The 24,567-nt window shown below is 32.4% G+C and overlaps 1 protein-coding gene across 2 annotated transcripts in view; it reads left to right on the top strand.

Annotated features, from left to right (window-relative positions):
* Nucleotides 1-2,394: 2,394 nt before the first annotated feature.
* LOC105423313 (uncharacterized) overlaps nt 2,395-24,567 on the top strand; it is a 95,821-nt gene continuing 73,648 nt past the window's right edge. Inside the window, exon 1 of one of the 2 annotated variants that reach the window (XM_089080507.1) lies at nt 2,395-2,555. The gene's annotated coding sequence lies outside the window, so the exon portion shown is untranslated. Of the gene's footprint in view, nt 3,001-24,567 lie in introns of both variants that reach the window. The other variant, XM_089080508.1, reaches the window with a different exon arrangement.

Genomic DNA, 24,567 nt, shown 5'->3' with positions numbered 1-24,567 from the left:
TAATATAATAAATTGTATTAAGCCATTTAAAAACATAGCTTCTGTTTTATAAAATTTAATGAATAAATACTCAATTAGCGGGATGCTCATAAGAAACGACATATGTTTTATTGACAATAACGAGCAGTAATAAATTTTATAAATACAACGAAATGTTGAAATAAGATAAAATAAAACTAAAAAAATGAAATAAAAAATGTATAATGTTTGAAAAAAATCGCACAAAATTCTTAATAAAATTCTTAAGTAAATTCTTAACTAAATTCTTAATTTGAATAATTATACTTTATTATTGATTAAAATAATACGTCCAGATCTCTCAGTTCTATCTCCGTCAATTTATCGATCGATGTACTGATTGAATTGAGTGGCTGAATGCCACTCAGTTACTTCAAATAAATCTAGATCAGTTGAATAATGAATGATTGTCATTTGCACAGTTTCTATAATTGCCTTATAATGCACGTCACAAATTAAATATCTTTGTCAAGAATTTCATACTTGCCAATAATATTGAGAAACGATATATATCGTTGACGGGTCACTTGTGCCATTTGTCGCAGGATACAATATATTATATATAGCTGCAATTCTATTTTTTACTCTTCGTTCGATACGCGCGACATTCAATGTATCATTGAACGCTTGCATGTATAAATGTGCATAGCACATATGGACATATATATTCCAAACTATATGCTATATATGTGCTTTAGCAAGAGATATATCTATCCGAATACGGGTAATGAATAAGTACCGGTAATGAATAAGTAACACTCTCTCTCGAATTAAGTTTGCCAGACATTCGTTTGACATAAATCCGTATTTTTTTCCATGTAAAGAAAGTCTTTCCTCTAAGTCTTTCCTATAACCCGACATGAGATTTTTAATGGAAATAAAGTGGAACGAAACGAATGAATGATTCAGCAAGTTCATCGATTTTAACTTGTCGGAATTATAACTAAGTCGACTGACATACTGATGCAATGCAAATGCCTAATGGCACTTTTAAAATTAATGACATTATCAACACATTAGAAGATTTATGGATCTATTCACGCGTAAATATGTTTCAATAAATATTCCAATAATGCGACATATCAATTTATAGTGAATAGAAAATCACATTTTGAAATTAATTTTATTCATGCAGGAGTTATGGCAAATTTATCCTTTATCAGATAACAATAAAAATAGTAATTATTATTAGTAATTATTATTAGAAAAATATTTGAGTACTCTCAAGAGTTAATTGACATACTACAATCACGATATTTTTACGTATGTACAATTGAACAAACGTGAATTTCATGCAAAATCTATAAACACAAATTAAAATAAAGCAAAAGTATTTTGTACGTGTGTCATTCTTCATTTCGTAAAATGTCAATGAAGAATAAATCTTTATAATTTTGTGATATTTTTGCAATTAAGAGCTTTTCATTCCATAGAATTCCAATTTTGGCGTTTTATGGTCACAAAACTAATGCTGAAGGATTAACAGCATAATGTAGTCAGCGTTATATTCTGCTATGCTAAAGTAAAGAGCAAACTTAGATGGTGGAACGTCTCTGAATACCAACTAAATAAACAATACATTGTTAAACCATCTTATCTAAATGTTGCTGTATCTTTAACAAAACTCTAATTGCTAATTGGAAAAGTAATCTGGAAAAATAGTCGGAAAAATGTTATGCTCGTACTATTTGCTTCGAGTAAAGTTATTTCAATACTTCTTGATTTTTTCTCCTTGGATCAGATAAAACTTCAAGTAGACTTCGAAATTAAGCTCACAATTTCATTTGAAATGCTAAATGTATATTATATTTCCTTCCAACGATAAACAGAAATAAAATAGAAAAGTGTTTATTCATTTTCTGACAAGAATCATTATTGAGAGTTGTTTGAGAAAAACATATTTTCGATAATAATTCCTGCAACATTAAGATACTGATAAACAATTTTTCATTTCATTTTTATTTATTATAACGAGAAATTAAAGAAACTTCGCACAGTTTATCCGATTTCTTCCGTTGATCGTTTCTCGTTTTATTTTCTTCATTCTATATTCATTGAAACTTGCAACAAGCTTAAATCAATGTTGGACGATCGCCAAGAGAATCGTCAGGTGGCCAGTCGTCGACTTTATCGTCGTCGAAAAAGATGCTCGAGCGCAACAAGGACGGAAAGGTTGCTGGAACAAGAGGATCGCTGGAACAGAAGCTCCGGGTGTCCCGGTCGGTTGACGGTGCGCCCGGATTCGCGTTTGCTAGCAAGCGTGCGTTTAGCACAGCAAGGCGCGCAGGTGCGCCGCGACGCTGGCGTCGGCGTCGTCGATGTTTCCTCCTCCCTCCTCCCCCCCCCTTTGAATATACGCGTAGCTCGAGATACGCGTTACGCCACAGAGCGCGGTAGAAACCCAGAGGATCGCGAGGTCCCATCGTAGAGAGTCGGTTCTCCGCCGGGTCCGCTGCTCGTCGCTCGACTGATTTTGACATGAGCCTCGGTTCCCGCGCGTTCGTCAGCTAGGAAGGGGAACCTTTTCCGGAAACCAGGTCAGTCAGAGACGTATCAGGACGCGTCACCGACAACGTCGCGCGCGAGACCTGTAATCGTCGGCAAGATCAGTGTACGAATCGTGTTACGAAGTCACACTTGTAATTTGCGTATGGATCATGTTCGAGTGAGATCGACTGTTCAGTTTGCGAGGGATTAATCTGATATCCGAAAAACCGAGAGCGGCTCCGAGAAGAGAGGAGTTAAAGGGACTTACCAATGGACAAGTGAGCACCTTCGGTTTTTACATTTCTCGCGGTGAATGTCACGGAGAAAAGTGAAGTGAAAGACGCGGGTGATAGATTCGGCGACGTTTCACGCATTCTCGCCGCAAGTTTGGATCCTCGTACAGCTTACTCGAGGAATCTTCTCCGTGGAAGATTCGCCTTTTACGAACGCCTGCCATTCGAAGGTGCCCGCTTGTTCACGGGAGAGACGACGCGTGTAAGTTGGACACCTGTTAAACTAGCGTATAAACTGCAGTCTCGGTCGAACGCGTCAGTTGTTGGTGACGACGTACTAGTTCCATATTGTAGAAAGTTGAAACTCTGTGATCTTGCTTAAACTTGGTTAACGTGACGCGAAATTGCTAGTTAGGTGTTAGGTGTTAAATTAATTTGTCCCTTCTTGCAAATGTGATCTTCATCCGAGTGCGATTTTTTTTTTAAATTGGACATTCGAGTAATCGAAGCAGCTCGCTAAATACATGATAGATATCGAGGGATCAATTTTTTATTTCTCAATTTATCGACCAAGTCACGATACATAAAACTATACTCGTTCGTGTGGTAGATTTACTTCCCTTGACGTCGCAAGGGAAATAAGTTTACCTCTGTCGCGGCGACCGATGTAAAGTTTAGATGTCTAGTTATAATTACTAAAATCACGGTTCACGACACAAAATGGTGCCCGTGCGTTACAGTTTCATGGATTTAACAACGACAATTTGTGACAACAACGAGGAAAGTTTGACTGCGGCTCGCAACGAGTTTTGTGTTATAGTCATCAAACGAAATATGAGTTAGTTATTATCGTGATACTCGATTCAGTGATATAACTCATCTTGAGATGTGATATAAATAAAACACTTTTTTAAAAGATAAAATAAGGCTGGATATATCTTATAAAGTTTGCAAAGAATAGTTAAAAATATCCAAAGTTAAAACAACTTTTGAAGTTTATTACAAAGTTTATAATTGATGTGAATTGAACTTTGTGAAATTGACATGAAAGCAAATATTTATTAATAGGAATGCTAATAAAAATGCAATTTTGTCGTGTACAAATAAGAAAATTACTTTTCGTATAAAAATTAAATAAAAAATAAATGAAAGGTTAAATAAAAAAAAAATAAATAGAAATGTATACACAAAGTTTAAAATATACAATATCAGATATAAAATAAAAGTTACTATGATTAATTACAGTTTTTCGCAGAATTCTCAGATAAAAGTACAGCAACAACTCATTAATCAAAGTTAATCGGTTCTTTGTCCTTATAAAAAAATTATTTTCAAATTATATTTAAAAATAATATTAAAACTTTTCTCTTCTCAATTTATAATAATAGTCTTCAGAGATTATTATTTTCGGTGGTTTTCCTCTTCCTTGCCATGTCTCTTGTGAATTTTTCAAACCACTGTTGCGCCATGCCTATATCGATCGTGCCTTTTCTCTTACCCTTTTTGTATATTTTACAGTAGTAGAATATGCAAGATAATAAAAAACTTTGTCATAGATTCTACGTCGTAATCTTCCTTTTTAAAATTTAATATTTCTTCGAACAATTTCTGTGAAAAAAATATTTCCTACAATATTGCGGTTATAATTATTTCTTCATCACATTTGGGAAAACATATTTGTTCCGATATAAACTTTGGAAAGAAAACTCGCAATTGTAATGTAGCAAGATACATTTCTCTTTGTTATCCAATAGCCTGAATGCGCTTTGAGGATGCTTGGATAGTCAATATGCGGTATCCCGGAGTCGAACGTTTGTCCATCAATTACCGTGGCAGGAGCTTCCTTTTAGGTCTTTCGACCTTATCTCGGGCGATTGCACGAGAATAAGCGCAATATCGATCGCGGCGTGAGATTCATGCGAGCGTACGGCAGCGTACATCGAGGAAGCAATTTCTATCGCATTGCGCGTAACAAGTGGCTCCGTTTTGTTCGGGTTGTAGGACTTCCGTCCGGTCCCATTGTCCCGAATTCTCGCCGTTTCGTGGCAGACAACGCGCCGATGATGACGGTGAGGCGTTAACTCGTCCATTATACAAAGACCGAGTCTCATTTGGCGACAATGAAAATGATTTTGCGTTGAACATTATCGTTCTCTTTGCACTATATGCCGGATAAAGGCATATCATTCATCAAGCTATCCGAATGACGTAAGTGTACGAGGTCGGGCAATAAAATTCCGAGGTTGGTTACGTATTGTAAAGTTATACTAACTTGTACGTCTAATTCGAGACGTGAACTCGAAAGTAGATTGAGTTACGATCGAAGTCTTACTTTCTTCTTATCTTTCCTCTAGAATCCGAACGAGGATATAGAAAAAGCCAGACTCTCCGAATCTAAGTTAATAATTCGCTAAACGTATTTCGTTGATTACATATGTGTTTTAAGTTGAGAAATTTCGCGTGGGAAATCTAAGGGAAATCTAAATAAAAGGAATCTTCATACGTTAAAGTTAATTAATTCCTTACAAATGGTGATTGCTTGCTTTCCGATATCACCATAGCTCAAGCTCGTTGCATATGACGAAATGGTACACGTTCACGAACATACGAAATTACGGGGCCGTAAATTTGGCAACGCTCCCCGCGGGCACCTTATTTGCTCGCCCACATTTATATGCCACACATAGATGGTCGACGTCCGAAATTTCGGGGCAATACGCCGTAGAGTAAGAGCAGGGTGTGTCCAATTCGAATGCGCGTGTTGGCGCAAGGGTTGTTTACGTAATCCCTTGGGAATGATAGAACACGGCTGTGCTGTTACCTGTTCCCAACCCCCTCCCTTCTCCCCTTTTATCACAGTAATTTCCTCTGCGCGCCTTCCTGCGCATTTCCTTAATAGTACGCGTTTGTTCCATTACCATACGCTGCGCCCAGGAATTCTTCCTTCAATTAATTCAAGAGGCTGTTCACGAATCGCCGTAAAATCGCATCACGCGTTACCGAGGGCAAAGATTAATGCGCTTTTCAATATATATATATATATATATATATATAATATATTATATATATAATACTCGGAGCACCATTAATTTGTAAGCGCTTACAGAAAATCAATAAATATAATCAATGTGATAAACCAAGGTAAATATGAAGAATAGAATAATAGAATGGCATTATTCGATAAATAGAATCTTAAGTGTCTAATAATTTTTCTTTCTAATTTCATAGATAATTATTATAGACACTTATGACCTCTCCTCTTTACCGAGTAATCGATTTGTACATCTGAATTAAAAAACAAGAATTATTAGACATTTAAGATTCTGTCTGAGTAATGCCATCTATTATCCTATTCTTTGATACTTATCTCAACTTATTACATTGATTGTTTGTTCTTTACGTCAGTTGAAAAATGACATTCTTATCCGACATTTATCTGATTAATGTGATAAATATTACACACCTCAGTGATTGAATAGTTAAAGTATCCAGTTTGGAAAATAAATGATCTAGGTTTGATTTTTGATTAAGATGATATTTTTCGCAATAAGCATTTCTTATGAAAAGAAAGAGACAATCAATTTTAAATTTGATCATTAATTAAAAGGAAAATAATTTGGTTATAACTTTAAGCTACTGTGTTGTAAGTCTATTAAAAATGGTTTGCAACGTGAGTAATTGTCTTGAATTTATAGATATAGATTTAAAAAAAAAATTATTAAACACTCAAGATCTTGTTGACCAAATAATGTCATCTATTGTCCTATTCAATAAATATAATAAGAAAAATAATTCACAAGCAAAATTTTAATTAAAAATTCGATCAAATATAGACATTAATTTGCAATAAAAAAATATATACAAAAGTTGAGATATTAAATTGATTAAAATATAAACTCCGTTTTTCTTAAAAAACAATTTGTCAAATCTTTCACTTTGAATAATGAAAGATGCGATCATGGCAACGTAAAAGAAATGCAAATCATGCCACTGAAACGCCATTGCACGGATGATAATCATAAAATATAATGCTAAAAGGTTGAAAAGATGATGCGAATCAGCAATTTTAATACGTTAACTCATACCGCTCATTTAATTTTCACTTTTCGAAAATTGTTATTTAAGTTCTCTCTTTTATCATTTCTATTCAAATATTCCATATCCTCGATTTTCTCTTTATATCTCGATATCTTGTATTTTACCAGTTTTATTCAAATATCAAGCATTCGTGTTTCCCACAATGTTCAGGGACAAGTCCAGGGGTATAAGTCCAATGGTATCGCTACTGTCGCGAAATGTCAGCGAAACAGCCGGGGTTACGACAGCCAAGTCGATTCATCCCCTCGTTACGTCGCTGCGTGCAAATACAGTTTGTAATCGCGACCTTAGATTTTGCCCACCGTAAAGATATGCCTGCCTATGTATGTACGCGAGCGCACAGCGCGAGGCAATATCGCGTGTTATCAGCCGGCGTTATCGCCACTCGTACCACGTCATAATGCGCGAATCGACCAACCATGCAATTCGCTCCCGTCTTTCGCATGGAGAATGACTCGCCACCGACTTGCCTTGAAATGCGCATCGTTCTCTATCCGGACACCGACAAATTTGCCAGAAGATATGACATGCGCTGATACGCAGTTTATCCCCGGTCGCTCGTAAATTGCACACCGGGAATGCAAAACGATGCGGCGCCGCGAACATTATTCATACTTTTATACTTTCGTTCCCCAGTACGCTTTTTTCTGATACGCAAATGACCTTTATCGCGTTTCCTTGTAGTATTATTACGATAAGTAAAGGCAAATGTCTAAATGGAGTATATACGCGTACAATGCTGGACATCCTTGAAGAAACTTGATTACACCGTTCTTGCAGGACCAGAAAAATGTGTTCTCTCTGGCGATGTTAGTTTTAAAGAAGTACAAAGAAAGCACTTGCGTTTAATACATGCATCCGTTTTCATTTATTTTGCCCTTTTATTTCGTTATTATCTTTGAGCATGTGATATTTCTTTTTCATCCTTACGTTTATGAGAATAATACGTTTCTTGTATTACGTTTTCCTTGATTTGCATATATCGATATAAAAGATCCTTTTCTTCTTATAAATTTAGAATTGAACACATAATAAAATCTAGTGAATAGTACATTTTCTAGAGAAAATAGTTTTGCTAAAAATTTGGCCAGAGGCAGACTTGAAAATAATTTTGTTAGATTATCAATATTATGTAAAGCACTTAAACATAATAATATTGTAAAAATTTTTTACTTTTTAACAAACTTGAACGTCATACATAATAATTTAAAGGCTCAACGAAATTATTTTCAAATCTGGCTAAATTTTTAGATTTGCCAGTAAAAATGTTCTTGTTAGTAAAAATGTTCTTCCCATGTTTTTTCCTGTAATTTTTTGTCATATTTTTCATCATTTTCACTAAGAAAAAACTTGGCTGTAAGTTTCGTACGAAATGTATGATACTACAAAGACGTGATGCCCTGCAACTACCTGCTCGTATAAATTTTTCGAAAAAATCTGACTTGCACATATATCACTTTTATTTATTATATTTTATGATATACGAGCATTTGGCTGGATTCGCATTGCGTTCAATATAAATGTACGATCCTGTTAGACGACGTACAATAACGTGTATCATCTTTATTGAAGATCACGTCACACCGTAATGTGCTCACTGCATACGCGCGTTCTTTCATGTAAAAACTTACGAAGGCTGCAAGTCAAGGCTACAACAATGCCAACTTCTATGAATTTTCGCGGTAGAAAGGCATTGCACACCAGTTCTGCACACCGTCCCAGACGTTGTACAAAAGAAAGGTGTGTTGTTTGTGAACACACAACTCGCTCTGCTTTACTCGGGCGCAGTCTTGCAACGCTTTTCCTCCACTTTACGCTTCAAAACGGCGTGGCGGTTGCTTAACGTCTCTTCTGAAAAAAAAAAGAATCTCATATAAAAGCGAACCTTACGAGCATATCCGATGTTAATTTTAAAGAGAAAAAGCATACATCTCTACGAAACAATAAAATTAGAAGAAAAAAAGGAAAAATAATATTAATTACGCAATTGTATTTTATCAGATATTCTTGATTTGTATGATATAAGTACGGTATAAGTAAATTTTTAGAGAGTTTTTCTGTTTTTAGGGATATATTTCTTATATTTTCTGTTTCACGTCTAGCATACTTTATTATTTTCTTTTTGCGCATGTTGAAAAATACGATAGTAGCGGGGAAATAGAGACACCCACGCTACCAAGTTTCTAAAAAGAGAAGCTTTGGCTGCATACCGTTCATGAAATACGTTCAAAAAATGGAGAAACACGTACTGCTAAGAATCCGTGACCAAAGTCAATTTAGAGAACAGTACTTGCATGTGAGAAACATTCGCGAAACTATCATTCCCGAGAGAAATCATGGAAAGTCGATTAATCGACTAGTCGATTAATTAGGTCAAAGGTATCACTATAATTATTGATTGATAATTGATAAAACGCGATAACTCGTCTATATATGGAGCATAAATAAGGCCTATTTTTTTTTTGTTACACCCGACTATATTAAGTTTTTTCTCACTTTTACCAAATTTCGAATATATAAATATTTCATTTTAAGTATAATATACACTAGTTCAACACTAAAAAACTGATTTCTTGATAAGCAGGCGCTGCGTGTCACCGAACGCATTTTAATTCAATTTAAAGTATATTTTTAAGAAATCGCATAGACTGTTACTAACTAATTTTACTAAAAGTCGTTATTGAAATTCAAATTTGTAGTTAGATATATCGCAATCGTAATGCTCCTCGACACGACAACGCAATATAAAAAAATTCTTAAAAAAAACTAATTAATATGAAGGTTCGCGGATATTAGATTCTTGAAACTTTTTTTAGTCCAATTAGGAGTCATTCAGTTAGACATAGTTTCACGATTGTGCAAGAACGAAGAAACGAAGAGTTATAAGCCACTAGCACGCAACTTCTCTAAGACGCTGAAAGCGATAAGCCGGTTTTCCAGTTACGTACCGGCGAGTTTTTCCGCGTTTCACGCTCGTGGATTTCCCTTACGTGCAACAAGATTGCCCTCCCGAGATGTTTAAACCAACTTTCAGCGCGCGCGCGCGCACGAAGAAAGTGCGATATCTTCGAAGTCAGGAAAATGTGAAGCCTAACTTTAACGTGGTTCATGTAACGCCACCCAGGAGATTTTCTGACAATAAGCGATTCGCGCGACAACGCGACAAAGCGGAGGGTTTCTTGTTCTTACGGCGCGCTTGATTAAAACACCGCGGATCAATCCGATCGACTTTTGTACGCGGAGGCTTTGACCGCGCGTATTATCTTGCGTCTCTGAAGACAATCACCTCGCTCGTTAATCTGAGAAACTTGGTTGATCTCATCTTTTTCCTCTTTTTTTTTTCCCTGTGTCGCGGTTACTACGTTACACCAGCTTCACCAGCAGCGAGATTATTCTCGATTTTCCGTAATCTGTCGCATGGCATTGCTTTTCAAAGAAATAATGATTGATATTCCGCAAATATCCTCGATTCTCTCGCAGTTGTATAAACAGACATTATACCGCGCATCAACCGCCTACATTTGCAAAAGAAATCCTTTAATAGAAACTAGGGCAAAAATAACCAGAGCAAAAATAAACAGAATATTTATTCGAGTATGTTTCATGCTATTTCTAATATATAGTATAACATATGTATTGGTTATACTAAATATTTTTATGTTGATGTTGACTAAATAACTTCAGGATGAACAACTCTTCTTGTTAAAATAAAAAATATTTGCAGCAAACACGTGTACGGAAATTTTTTTTCATGTTACAAAACTTGTTACAGCTTTAAAATGTAAAGTCAGTAGAAAAGAGGTGACACGCATTTTACATTGCATATATGTACTTCGTTTTTCGAACAATGTTCTTAAGATATATCAAACTTGTACGAAGAAAGAACTTGAGTTTTTTCAAATAAAGAAAAGCAAACTTTGGCCATTATCTTCAGAAGATGCTATCTTATTTTTCTTTTTTGGCATTGTACTTTTGACATTTTCGCTTATGTGGCTTCGCTATGCTGCTTCCTGCACAGACTCTTCCGTCTATCCGCGAGAAAAATTGTGGGAAAAATTTATCCATTAGCATACATTCATTTTCAATATTACACAGGGCGTCTCGATGGAAAGAAAAAAATATAAAAAATAAATGATCAACTCAAAGTAACTACGAAGAGCTACAAAAATTGTAATAAAGTCAAATTAGGTGATTATGACATTTTATTTAATTAAAGCATTTTATAGAGAAATATTTACTTAACAGGGAAACATATAAAACTAATGTGCATGTCGCGTGTGCATGTCGCGGGTACATGTCGCGTGTATGTACGTTTATACGTGTTATATAGAGAAATTTTTTCTTACACAGGTACAAGTCTTTGCGGATTTCTAAAAAATTTCAGTAGTAAAAGCCAGCATATGACTGCAGGGTGCATGTAATTTTAGCTGTCAGTTGGCTCGTTTCCTAGTGAAATTTTAGAGAAACGTGGCAAACTTATAACTCCGAGAAGAAACTTTCTATGCGGTTTTCCATATCTCCGAAATTCTACATTCTTATAATTCTCTATACACTCCCTCTCCTGATAGGAAGATAGAAGTTATTACCAATGATTCGAATGAATCCTTCTATCTCGATGTCTTAGCCGTATTCCGTCTTAGCCGACATTACGTGTCGTGCGCTCACTAGTGTAATCCACAATATAATCTCACTTTACCGTTCGCTCGAAATTTTATCGCTCCGCGAACGAATAAATCGTAGCTTGATGTTTTAGTGAGGTTTAAAATAGTGTCGGCGAGAAATGTCGGAATTTATGGGCGCAACCAATGGTCATTTCTTACTACGGTCTCGAAAAAATGTGCGCTTTAGAGAGCTATTAAGCAGAGGAACCACAAACTTGGAACGTAGTACGACATTTTTACATGCGTGACTGTATATAATATAGCCAAGAAAGAGAGAGGGAGGGGGGAGAGAGAGAAGGAAGAAAGAGATTTTATTACACCTTGGGGCAATGTCCATTGAGACGCATAGTGAGATAATACATGTACATATAAGTAACTACGCTACGGGGAATTTACATGAACCCTTACAAACATGTCAAAGCTGGATTAATGTAAGCAGTTAGCTACGTGTAGATCAAGATTAAATTACAATCTTAAGTTACAAACTAATTTGTTTAATTAGGTACGTAATTTTCAAACTATTTAATTCAAATTGATGAATAAAAAAGCAAAGTAAGTGGAGAGAAAAAGCAAGCCGCTAATGTCATCGTGTCATTTATCTGTTTCTATTAAAGTTACTACATTATGCGCTAATTACTTATTGAGCAATATATAACCGACTATGTATATAACTAATTTAACTAAATAGATAATTAATCTATCTGCTACGAAACAAATAATTATTTATTTAACTGAGTTAATTATATATTTAGTTGAATATGTTTAATAGGTTTACATCGAGTCTCTTTGCATTTTCCGATTAAGAAGACAAAGTGCATATTTATATGTTTGCATATACGGTTCTATGTACGTATTTGTGTATGTACACTACATGCATTACAGTACTATCAACCATAGAAAATTGCGTTTGTCGGACGGAATTTCTGTAAATGTAATACGTACTAACTCCGTAGGACAAGTCCGCATAATTTAGCACGAAGGTTGGAGGACAATATTGCTTTTCCTTCGTAGAAAGCAAGTTCTTTGCTTTTGCGGCACAATGATAGATAGAACGATCATAAAGTTCCATGAAACGGCAACGTCTTCGCGTATGAATTATTTATCGGTATTGCTGAAAAAGCTATTTCGCTAACTTGCTTGTTAACATTTGCGTAATAGTCAGGGAATGCTAAAAACGACACAACTAATATGGACTAACTGGCTAATATTATATGTTTGTTCGACGATATACTTTATTCCAAAGAAATGGCATTACATTCATAAACGCAGAGCGCGCTGACAGAAGAAATAAATTAGACACGTTTTTGTATTTGAACGAAAAGACGAAAAGACGTAGATGAATGCTAAATAAGTATTGTACAGCGATAAATCTTTAATTAATCTGAAATAGTTATTCTGTTTGGATTCAAACACGTTTACTTGCGACATTATTTAACTGAATACTTTTTCATATTTACTTTTTATATTATCTTGTGGATTTTTGGAGAAACTTAGAAAATTTGAAAATAATAATATTTCATTTGTTATACATATATTTAAAAAATATTCTCTACTCTTCTTTTATGTATAGTAAATGTATCAAGCAAACTAACGTAACAAGTGTTGTTGAATATTAGTGTAAATGTTTTTTTATAAGTGTAATTTTATATTTTTTAGATATACAAGCATTATAACTTCGTGAAGTAATTGATTTTTGTGGTTTTTTATTAATATAAAATCATCTCAAAAGAAATTTATTTTTTTTTTATTTAAGCATATTCTTTTTACAAAGAATTTATTCACTGTTTTATTTATGTAAAAAAAATATATCCTCATTCATGTAAAAATTTGTATGATCAAGCTCAAAGAATAATTATGAACTTTTATGACATTGTTATGTATGTCTCATTAGTGTGTTTCAATTAGAATTCTTTAATTAAAAAAAATATCGTATATGTATGTGTTTGCATGTAAAAAGAGTCGAAAAACTCGAGAAAATAATATTCTTAATTTTGTATATATGTCTCCAAATTAAATTTTTATACCACGAGGCATGAATTCCGAATTACATTAAAAACTAAAAAAAGATTCAGCATACGCCAGAGAGATATTCTTGCTTTCTCTGTAGCATTATACAATCGCTAGATAGCTTTCATTGCAGCAGTAGAGTGAATTGTCATTTTTATTAAAAAAATAATAAATAAATTGAACATTTTCTAAAGTTTGATAGAAATTTTCCTCCAAGGTATGACATGTTCCTTTAACCTTTTCACACTTGACAACGATCGCAATACAACCTTTGTTGCAATAATATCGGATATTGATTGCTGACGGATTTTTTTATAATATTTAAAAAATTTCACTGAACACCCTGAAACGTGCGCTTAAAATATATTGCGAATATATAAATAAATTGAAAATTGCTTACTTATTTTACGCCGGTTGACTTGATCGTTATACGCATAAGTCGCTTATTAATTTAGTCAGACTATTCGAAGGATGGGATGACTAAGTTGCAATTAACGCCGCATCTACAATGGGCACTACATTTTCTTCAATCTAACGCAACTTCGTCTACGCATCGACTTTTAAACTTATTTAAAGTTTCTTAAACTTGTTCCGTGGCCGTGGCGTGTTTCGTTAAGAACACATCAATCGTTAATAGTATAGCATCTTAACAAGACGTGACTTTGCTATCGCGCCATATACGTAACTTTCCCTGATTCTTCAGAATATTAGCATTTTGCATTTACTGCACATGAATCTTTGCTTCGGGCATAATTTATGGGTAGAATGCCGCCAGGATCTGGCTAAGAACTTTTTCAGGATAATACAGTGGCGTTATTATCGCTTCGGTATAATAAAGTTATTAAAACAGTGATATTTAATTAAGATAATAGATGTTTCGTTGCAAATGTTGATCGCTATTAAACATACTACTATAATTAAATTACAAAATTTTCAAAAGAATTTAGATTAATTACAAATTGATATTGTAAATTTATTTCTTTGCAACATGCAAGCAAGAATTAATAACAACAAATATTAAACATATATATATATATATATATATATGTGTGTAAAAAACCTCTTTTTATTTTTTTATATTATTAAAAATAACATGTATTATTATTAATATATTTATCTATTTATAAAAATATAATGTATCGTCATTCTTGTCAAAGAGCTTTCAATTTCCATATATATATATATACGTACAATTTCTATTTTCTCATGTAAACATGCAGGAATCTCAGAATATTGCGGCGTATAGTCTGGGAACAGGGAAGTAACATAATCTAGTATATCTGGGAAATATCTGCGTATAGACGCGATTCAGATATGTCGATATTCCCGGGCGATATCCCGCAGGCATTCACAGCGTATCCGCCTAACATCCTTGCATATAATAATACCATACGTTACCTCTTGGTTACAACGCTGCATAATGATTGCTGCTGGCGTAAATTCGTCAAACCTAAGCGATATTTGCTGCCTAATTCATCTTTGTTGGCCGTAACTTCCGTATATGTGGAGCAACAGACTTTAAATAAATTACGCAGGAAGCAATGTTAGCGCACGGCTTATACCTTAGTGGAAATGCGGACTTAATCATAAAATAATAACGTACGTGTTATCAACAAGAATTAGGATGAACGTGGTTAATCGATTATTTGTGGAATACTAAAAAATCATGGAAAATATATTTTAATAAGTTACATTTTTAAAGAATAAAGTCATAGTTATACATTCCAAAAATTTTTTAATGTAATTGTTGAAGTAGTATCTGTTTTCTGTTTGCTCGTCTTCTATTAAAATAGCATAAATGTTAAAATTTAATATTTAAATTATATCAATAAAAATGCAAAACATTTTTTTGAGATATCAGCACTTTCTCAAAGACGCTAATTTTTTTTGTTATAAAGAATAGGAAAGATCAGTTAAGCCTTTGAAAAAAGCTATTTTCCATAATATTTGATAAGAAAATCGCTTTGCCGTTTTGTACAAATAATTGTACAGAAGCGTAACTGTTCCGTGATAACGCATAATAAAACTTATTGAGATTGAATTAATGATGAAAGTAAAAGTATATTTTGGTTATAAATCAATTAAGAATTTGAAAAATTTATTGTTTTACAAAGTATATTGCCATTTTATAAAATTTTTTAAAATTACAGAGTCAGATTCTCGCACAATTTTATGATTTATTGCAATATGCCTTGCTGCGTTTCTTCAATCTATTTCATTACATCTAGCGATGAGATGAAATATTCATATCTGCAATTACAAGTCAAAATAGATTAATTATACAGATAGTTAGAACAAAGAACAAATAAATAAATCTTGTTTAAAAAAAAGAGGAAAAAGTTAAACTTTTAATTTTATTTTGCAAAATACTTAGAAGCAAAGCTTTTAATTCTATTAAGTACATGTAAAATTATACATTTTAATTATCAATGTTAATAAAATTATAACATGTAACATAGTTATTTTTTTGTTTTTTTAAGTAAGTTTTTTTAAGTTTTTAAATTTTCAAATACTTTCTTTTCACAAATTATTTCTATATATTTATATATTTGAAAGAAATAATTACAGTTTAATCACGGATTTTAAAGTTCTGTAAAGAATCTGATAAATTTCGGTCATAGAATCATAGAATCACAATATAATATCAATAAATGTCCAAAAGCGATAGAAATATATATCAAAAATGGAGCGTTTATATTATACATATGTAATACATAAGTTTGCAAGAAAAGTCTACTTGAAGAAAGGACTAACTCTGTTCTTGAGGGAAAATGGAGAGCAAAACGATAATGGCGTGGAACGTGACAAAAAATTGTGTTCTTGTCCCTGCGAGGGATGGTGCTTGCCTTTAGTATTTGATAGAACAGATTTTGGTTTGCTTCAATTTTGGTATACGTGCATGTCCCTTGTCGGTAGTAAACGCGTCGACTTATCAAGGATCACCATTGCCGCTCTCTTTCTCCTCTTTTTCTCTCTATTTCATATATTTTGATGATATTTAGAGATAAATTGAAATGGGCATGTTATAAAAAAAGTGACAAGTAATATAATTCCAAAAATTGATAAATTTAAAGAATGCATTTTTGCAAAAATATATAATAATTTTCAGAGACATTGTAATGTGTTTTATAATCATATTGAAATAAAAAAATTATAATTTTAGCTCGCAATTTAGAAATGACAAGAGTGTCCTGTATCAAAGAAACGTGAGAAGTAAATATATTTGTGATTAATAATGATAAGTAATATGACATCGTAATATATATTATTTGCAATCAGTCAGCTGCATGATATCGTTGCAATTGTGGCTTCAAAGAGGACATATGCACATCTAATACACATGTATATATCAATACCAATATCAATTGATGTATCAATACCAATATCAATTGATGTATAAATTTGAAGTAACATTACTACTTCAATATGTCTATAACATTCCAATATTTCTATATTTATCATTAAAATCATAGAAGCATGTAATATATATTAAGCATTTCTTTGATAACTAAAAAAAAATAAAATTTAATAAAAATCTTTATGGTGTATTAAGCCTTTTATATTAAATAATCTAAAAAATATAGTAATATAAACGGTAGATAATATATAATGATGAATACTTCCTTGCAAATCTAATTGTACTATTAACGAAACTTTGTTAAACAAAGTTATTGCATGTAAGTAATATACGCAAGTTCGGCAAGAGTTTAGCATGAAAGCCTGAATTCTAAATTACTTTCAAGAGATGTTGTCAGCTTTTAATAATGTACCAGTTAGCTCGAACTTTCATTGAACCAAAAGTAACTCGAGATAGCAAAAATAATTTAAAATATGCAAAATATTTTTGCAATTTTTAATATAATATCATTAAATTGATAAAAATTGATAAAATTTGATGATCATATTCAATGTTGGATGAAATGTTTCAAAACTTTTTGAAATTGTTCTCGCTAATTGAGAAAGATGTGAATAAATGTACGCACGCGAATAAACCATTTGTGATAAATCATTAGAGTCACGTATTCTGAGAATATTCTTTCATTTTTCGTTTTTCTCAACATACTTTTCAGGTCCAAGAGGAAAGTAGTATTGTCCATAATAATTTTCGTGATCGTAATATAAAATAGTTGAGAAAATCCGTCTCATTAAACTTAAAAAATAATTTTATTATTATGTAAAAATAAGATGATTAAAGAAAATTTCATAAATGTGAAAATTATATAAAATTTTATGTTACAATTATATAATTAATATTAGGAGGATTATAATTTCATATATATAATTTTGAACAACATAAATCACTTTTTTAAATATAAATTTTACTTTTTTATCGAACTTTCTTCTTAAAACCTATCTTTAATATATTAAGAGAATTGCATTACAATTTTATCTTAATTTTTTTATATTTTATATTATTATTATTTTTATATTCTGTTAATAATTAAATAAATGAAAAAGCTTTATATAAATATTGAAATAATGTTTCCTTGTATTTCTCATACCTATAATATTTACTTTTTATTTATCTAATGTATAATTAAACTATATTTGCTCTTATATTTCATTTTATATTTCGGACGAACATTATTCCCTTGAATTCTTACAACCATGTATTCTTCTTAAGATATAAGATTTCCTGTAGTCTATCCATAATAATTTTCTCGTCACGTATATCGCTTTGTTTTCTTCAATTTATAGTTTACAATTACTATAACAGACAAAACTGATTTCGACCTAAACTCGCGCGCAATGCGACTGCAGCGCAATAATGAAACCGAGATTCCATATATCGTCCGGAACTTCGAGTTGACAACTTAGCGAATCGAATGTAGAAGTCAGAAAGCGGAATTACTTTCTCATTCGAGAGACGTAGTCCGTTTCCGCAGGTGTTTAACCAAGTCATAAAGTTGCACTGTCGAGTGATGCAGTCGGGAAGCGACCGAGCTATAAACAGAGTTGGGGCGAGTTCGTGAATTCTTGGTCGATGTACACTCGGTCGTGCCATCGATTCACTACAGAGAACTTATGTCCGTTCATCGGACAAGGCAAACAAGGCAATTTTCGCGATTCTGTACAGCGTTTAGTGCATCGAAACGGAATAGCCTCTTATTCGTGTTGTTGGACTAGAGTTGTTCAATAGAATGGAGGACAGAGCGCCTCTTATTGCAGATAATTACATTCGAACGTATTACACGTTAGATGCGTATTTGTACTTTTTGCATATTACACTTAACTTGGAAATTTAATTCTATAATGATATCAATAGACGTAGAAATAATTCAATTTTATAATAATATCATAACAGATTCTGTTTTGTTTGTAGCAAAGGAGATTAACAGGCGGAGTTTGTCATCTCCAGTGTGACTAATTACGCTTCCCTTTAATTATTAGCATTGCAGCTAGTACACGTCTTACTCTTAGACCAATACAATTATCCAGATTGCTGGAAACAATTAATTACATATCTCATCGTTGACGCTTCAAACGCGTTTAGGACAGATCAATAGTGCACTTCGGACTAGTGCTCATTCGCAACGCGCTATAGGGATACGAGTGGACACTTTATGTCAACAGCATTAATGGAATATGGTATTCCTATTAAAGTTAATTTACTCATATCGCGAGATCATTTGTAAAGTCATTGAAAGTGTATCATGCGCGAACTTTTTTTTCTCGAAGAGAGAAAGAGACTTATTAGTACTTATTATTAGCACTTTGCGCCTTTCGCAAATAGATCTCAACAGTTGTATTAATAGAACTGATCTGTACAATGTACATACGAAAAGATTTCGAGATACAAGTGACATTCGCATAGGACAATACGCTTGTCGGTTTAAGTGCTCTTTTCTAGACAGAACAGGACGTGAGAAGTGACAAATCAGGTCTGTGAGCAAACCAAAGCGAAAACCCTCGCTGTTGCGAGTCGTTTTCTACCATTCCCAGCAAAATGCCCCATTCTGGCAGTGTCCCAACTCGATGTTCTGGTTCTAATCAAAACTTTGGATACAATAACATATGGCGTCCGCGGCGCACCCGCCAAAATAAACGCATAAACGGTATAATAAATATTAGTCGATGTGATATTTCCCGTGGAGAAAATTGCACGAAAAAGAATATTTCGACTGAAGTAGCGAAAAATATTTTTCCACTTTAATCTGACTTATAAAATACAAAATGTTTCTCGTTGTATAAAACACGAGAAGTTATAATCACAGTAATGTTAAATTTCAGAAAAAATGAATCGTGAAGGAAGATAAAAATTTACTATCTTTTTTTTTTTTCAGAAATTTACGACCGATATTGATTGTATCAAAATATTATTGATCAATAAGTTTGCAAGCGCACAAGAGCAAAAAAGGATTAATACAAAATCGCAAAGCCATTTGTTTAAATTTCACATTTGCTCGGAAAATCCCAATAAAATTCCAATCAAATATTACGCTTATACGCATGTGTTAGACGCGAAACAAAATTATCAATGTAAACTTTACTTATAATATTAACCATGCATTTCTCGATAATACCGCTAATTTTTATGCACGGTGTGAGAACAATTTTTCGCCGTAATAATCGCGAAAGGCTCGCGTTTACAGAGTGCAACAGCGCACGCACAACCATTCGAACGATTGTGTTTCTCGTTTGTTTATCTGCTGCATACGTGCCGTCTGCAATGTATGAAACAAACATTTAATTTTTCTATTTCGTCGTCCGTCGAGTGAAACAGACGAGTCGCCGCGTGGAAGATCAATAGCTTCTTCACATCATTTTCGCATGGAGTTCCTCTCGAGTGTATCGGTTTATGAGGATCTACGAGCATGGTGAAATAAGACGCAGCGGAGGAACGCAGGCGTTGATATCGCGAGCTATTTCCGCTTTTTCGCGAGATATTCTCACCGGCAGCGGAAATCCTTGAAATGGATCGATCATCCGATCCGACCATTCGATCCTTTTCATCCGGATTTATATCGCGACGAGATTCTTTACTCGGGCACCGGATACATCCGACTGGTTTCAATCGGTTTGCAAAAAACAAAAACGGTGTCGATGTCCGACACCGGTAACACGATTCGCTACTGACGCGTTAGCGGTTAAACGTTAATCCTGTATCTAGCAAACCGCGAGAATCATATCATTTATGTGATTGCAACACAACGACCCATAAATAACATTGCTGTCACAAATAAATATTAGATAGACGCATTTTTACGAATACCTCCGCAATGCAAAAGAACTTGCGCTGTATGATTGCGATTTTTTGTTGTATAAATATGCCATTGTTTTTGTATCAGTAAAATATAAAATCATCATGTTTATTTTACACATCGTTTTATAAAAACATTACGTACGTTTACATGTACAGAACAGAATTTTATTCTTCATCTAATTTCGTATGAGATTCTCATCTTTTATTCTCTGCCTAAAATCTATCTTACTTATCAATTTATAAAAATTGATTTAAATTTGAAATAGCCTATAAAACGTGGCATCGAAAATAGAAACAAAAAAATTTGTGCGTAATTAAGCGAATCGATACTAGAAAGTTCCCTGGAGGATGTCGAAGCGATTCTTTGATGCTCTTTACTGTCCTTTTAAAGACTGTCGATATTCTAAAGTAGGAAATATATTGCAGTTATATATATTCTTAACAAACATACATACTACAGCTTGACTTTTCACTACTTGATATATCGCATGAAAGCAAATAACATAGCAAAATAGTATAAAAAAGTAATATCAAAAGAAATAACATAAAAATAAGTTAATAACGTAAAAAGTTCATTTTAATATTTTTTTGCATGACTGCAACTATAATCGGAAAATTTTTATAAAAAGAAGCAATTCCTTAATATATTTTTTATATTCATATATTTTCATATTCATATACACATATATATATATATATATATATATATATATATTATTCTAGTATAGAAAAAATGTGTAATTAAATTATTTTTGATAAATCATTTAGATAAAAATAAAACAATGTGTTAGTTTTATTTTTTTCTTGTAACATAACATAAAGATACGTTTAATATAAATTAAAATAACAAATTTTCTAGAACTTCTTTTAATTACTTTTATTTAATATAATTTTTCTGTACTTGAAAGCTGCCAAATCAAAACTTGTTTTCGAAAGATACGGTAAATAGCTACTAGAAATCATTGAAACGGTTCGGAGTTTTAATTTGAACTCCGCGTATTTTCTCTTCTGATTGTTTTCTTAAAGCAGATCATCATGACACTTCAGAGTAAAAGGTAGAGGTTTTTACGGATTGTTTTCTTTCAATTCGGCCTTTTGGAGAAGGTTTACTTTCCTCTGCAACATTCCGCAATAAACTAAATCGAAATAATTTTAGAAAAGAAATATGATAACTTGATAACATTTTTTTTCTATTAAATATATTGCGATATGATAGTAAAATATTAATTATAAGATATCAAATATCAAATGACATTTCAAAATTATTTATATACCTGTTACATTGATTTTATGTATATGATTTCCGATATTAATTATTTAAATAAATTTCCGCTATTTGCAATTTGAATCAATAAAATATTTCACGCGGATATATCGATCAGAAAATTATTCTTTTCTTTTTCTAAGTAATGTTTTTTTTAGATATTATTCTATGTATTGCATCTACTGCGAATATTGCGATTCGAAATTTATGTCTTTTGCGTCCACAACGATTTTTGCATTCTCTTGCGGTGAAATTCTGTTCTTTCGCACGGTGATACATTTATATCTTCCAGAGAAATGTATAAGATAGAAAATTAAATTTTGTGGTGAACTAGATGGGTTTGAGTATTGAATTGAATATTAAGACGGTATCCCTGCATGATACATCGGTCGACGAAAACAGCAATTTGTATTTCATGTCGCGGTAACTTGGTGTGTGAAAAATTCGCACACAGTGTATTTTCGTGGCATCGATTGGCCTCGTACCATAAGTGTGTACTCGATAAATTTCCATATTTATAGAATCCAAGGTGTATAGATGAAAGACTTCTATCGCAGTTAAACAAATGAATAGAAGTTAATAGTGATAACACGCATAAAATATGTTTGTATTTATATACAAACGTTTATATTTATATATAATATATTTGTATGTTATATAAATGCAAAAAAAAATCGCTTTTCTATAAGCGTAATTAAATAATGTGTTGCAATAAAAAGTTGTAGAAAATATTATGTTATGCATATTAAAAAATATATTTTACCATTAATACAGTTCATTTATGTGATATTTTAATACTCTTTCAGTGTATGCACGTAGTTGCATAATAAATCGTTTTTTTATTCACAAATCGTTACATAATATATCGATTGTTATATCAATTTTTTCCTCCCTTTGTCATTGTATAATTTCTGCATTGCAGCAGAAAGTAGTGAAAAATGTACAGAAAGTCAACGTTTTTATTTCACGTCATTGTTGATCTAATCAAAATATTTCCGATTCCGAATTTCACAAATGTCAGATGTCTACATAAAAAAATAACATGCACGTCTGCACAATTTCACATAAAGTATAAAATATGTCACATGAACTAAAAAAAGGTACATATATGATAATTTATTAAAGTTACATTTTAAAAATAAAATTTTTTACATTTAAAGATGAATGCATATTAAATTTTACAGTTGCAAATAATAAAATATATATTTCATTTAGCTTAATCATTAATAATTTGATATTTACAATATTTACAATATTTATAGAAAATGACATTTCATGAAAATATAATATAAATTAAAAAGAAATGTAATAAATAATAAAGTTGATATCAAATTCGTCAAATCACTTATTAAGTTTGTCATAATGATAACGATGATAACGATAATAAGTTATTTTCTATTTCTTATATTCCTTCAAATTGTTTCGTTGATTTCGGGAATCAATAGCTATTATTAATTCAGTACACGCATGGCACTGAAAACAGTATTAAGAGTCCGATGGAATTGGAATGGACCACCTGTTTTCTCGACCAATATGATGGCGGTAAAAGAAAAAGAATGGAGAGTAATAGAGAAACCTTACTCGAAGGCTGGAGATTAAGTTCAACATCTTACGAGAATTTCGCGAATTTACGACGAATTTAAGTGTAATGCCGAGGAAAGATTATTCGAGCGAAGAAAAGGAATAGAACGGAGACATGGCGTTTATCCGGTTTATGCATCCGTGAAATTCAACATCGATGACTGATGGTCCATCCTAGCTCGGCATCGACGATTTTGCTGACAAGTGAATTCCGATAAGCATGACTACAAGATTTCAACGAAATTTCGACATTTCGGCGTTTCGGCGTTTCGGCATTTCGGCATTTTGACATTAAGCATATGATTTACGAATATTATTTATTGTAATTATGCGTTCAAATATTTCATCACGTAAAATTCTTATCACAAGATTAACATGTAATGTGAATTTATGTATCGTTATAGCGAGATTTTGCAAAGAAGAGAAGTAATATATAAAATTTATATATTGTTACAACAAACACGTTGCAAGAGAAATATATTTTTAGAATAAATTCATAAATATCGCATGCGTTTTTGACTTATTAAGAATGACGTTTCTGTTGTTAAAAATGTAAAGATCAAGTTATTATTTTAAAAATAAAGTTCTTATTTTACGAACTGTTCCAGTTAGTTTCATTGTTGTAATGAAGTTACTTTTTCTCTTTCTATATATTTAAATAATAAATATTGTTAACGGTCTTTTTTCGTATTATACATCTTTAAAATGAAAATAATCACAGATGCACACAATGTTTCAGACTTTATTATTTATTTCGTTTTTTTATAAGCTTCATTAAATTTAAAACTTTAATTCGAAAGTTAAATCTAGCAAAAGAGGATCCTCTCACAGAGGATCGTCTTGACAATTGTGTTTCAAGAAGTTAAAAATATTATAGTGTAACAGTAATATAATAGTATTATGTTAATTTTTGCGTATTTAAAAAAATAAATAGCGCGCGTGCAGCGCGCGTTTGTAATGTCTAGTCGAAAAAAAATCATATATGAAAGAAAGATTCTTATATATGAAAGAAAG

The sequence above is a fragment of the Pogonomyrmex barbatus genome, unplaced genomic scaffold, assembly GCF_055798465.1.
Source record: "Pogonomyrmex barbatus isolate J1 unplaced genomic scaffold, ASM5579846v1 scaffold3, whole genome shotgun sequence".
In the NCBI taxonomy this organism is placed as follows: Eukaryota; Metazoa; Arthropoda; class Insecta; order Hymenoptera; family Formicidae; genus Pogonomyrmex; species Pogonomyrmex barbatus.
The sequence above is the reverse complement of the archived record's forward strand: the minus strand, read 5'-3'. Positions and strand labels throughout refer to the sequence as shown.